Source organism: Chenopodium quinoa, unplaced genomic scaffold (genome assembly GCF_001683475.1).
Source record: "Chenopodium quinoa cultivar QQ74 unplaced genomic scaffold, ASM168347v1, whole genome shotgun sequence".
Classification (NCBI taxonomy): Eukaryota; Viridiplantae; Streptophyta; class Magnoliopsida; order Caryophyllales; family Amaranthaceae; genus Chenopodium; species Chenopodium quinoa.
Window position 1 is genome coordinate 1,322,423 of NW_018742287.1, and position 1,585 is coordinate 1,324,007.

At 36.2% G+C, this 1,585-nt stretch overlaps 1 non-coding gene across 1 annotated transcript; it reads left to right on the forward strand.

Moving 5' to 3' along the window:
• The first annotated feature begins 1,242 nt into the window (after positions 1-1,242).
• Positions 1,243-1,315, forward strand: TRNAM-CAU. The gene has a single exon. It is a non-coding gene; the product is annotated as a tRNA-Met (tRNA).
• Positions 1,316-1,585: the final 270 nt, after the last annotated feature.

The window sequence follows — 1,585 nt, forward strand, 5'->3', positions numbered from 1 at the left end:
GATGTGGCTACAAGGGATGCCTCAAATCATTGGAATACCTTGTGCTTAGCTCGGCGTAGATTTTTTATTTTTTTAAAAAAATAAGTAAAATGCAATGCAATGATCATATGCAAAGAAATAAATGCTCATGTTATTTAAATGGAAAAAGTAAGAGATCAAATTCATGAAATAAATCTAAGGAAGATGAAGGGTGCCTATGATAGACTTATTAAGGGAAAGGGGAAAACACAAATAAGAAAAAAATCATGAAATCTTGTCATTAGAGCCTACCTCGTGCTTTGTGCTTAGTCTTCTTGTTGGCTGGAGGGGGTGAAAGCTTGTTTGCATCGATGAGATCTTGAATGAGGTTTTGAAACCTGTAACATTCATCTGTGGTATGACCATTGCCTCAATAGTACTTGCAATAGAAGTTGGGATTCCATCTTGAAGATCGCTTTTCTGGTGTTGGATCCTCAGTGCGACCAATAGGTTTGATTAAACCTCGATCATAGAGATGATTGAAAGCAACATCATAGAACATTCCAATAGGTGTGAATTCCCTTTTGGGTTTCTTGGCTTTTGAAGCGTCTTAATCAAGGGCCTAGATTTCATCGGCATCGAAGTTGTTAATGTAGTTGCTATGGGAAGAAGCGGAAGAAGGATTGTCGTTCTTCCTGCCCATGCCATTGTGACTAGCCTTCAAGAGGTCATCTTCGATGTTAATGCCTATGTCATAGACAACTTTGAAGGTGCTTAAAGGTTGATATTTTAGGTGTTTATAATACTTGTCTTGAAGGTTTTTTATGAACATTCTCACAGAGTCTTCTTCATTTGGGGCCTTGATCATCTTAGCAGAAACTTCCCTGCACCTATTGCAGAAGGGTTCTATTTGGTAACTAAATAGACACTTGAATTGGACCGAACTAGAATTAATTGTCAGGCTATTGTTCTCTATGTTTTGTTTCCTCAAAGCCTAGAGTAAGACATCGATTTTTCAAAAAGATTCATTCTTTTGATTGCATGATGGACTTCCCTGAAAAACATTGGCGCGCGTGTAAACGAGGTGCTCTACCTAACTGAGCTATAGCCCTTGTGTTTATGCTCCATATTTTAGTATGGAGATAATTTCTTGTCAAGAGAAATATTCTACAATATACCATCATAGCTCTTTGATCCGTTTGATTTCTATTGCTTATAAGCAGTATTCGGTTTATAATCAATCTATGGAATGGTTATATTTAGTCCTCTTTCTAATGCTAAAAGGCCTACTTAACTCAGCGGTTAGAGTGTTGCTTTCATACGGCGGAAGTCATTGGTTCAAATCCAATAGTAGGTAAAACTTATTAGATACCAAAGTCAGAGTCGAGGGTATTTAATAAGTTTTTCTACTTACCCTTTGGATTATTAAGACTATTAAATAGATTCTCTTTTTCTTTTTATTTTGTTGATTCAATCAACAAAATAAAAAGAAAAAGAGATCTTCTATATATTTAGATTATATATATCGAAAGAGTGTACAAACAGAACTTCTTCTGATTATGATTATTTGGACGCACGCACCGACTGGTTACGAAGAAATCGGATTCGGTGAAGCCTTCATTGTCTT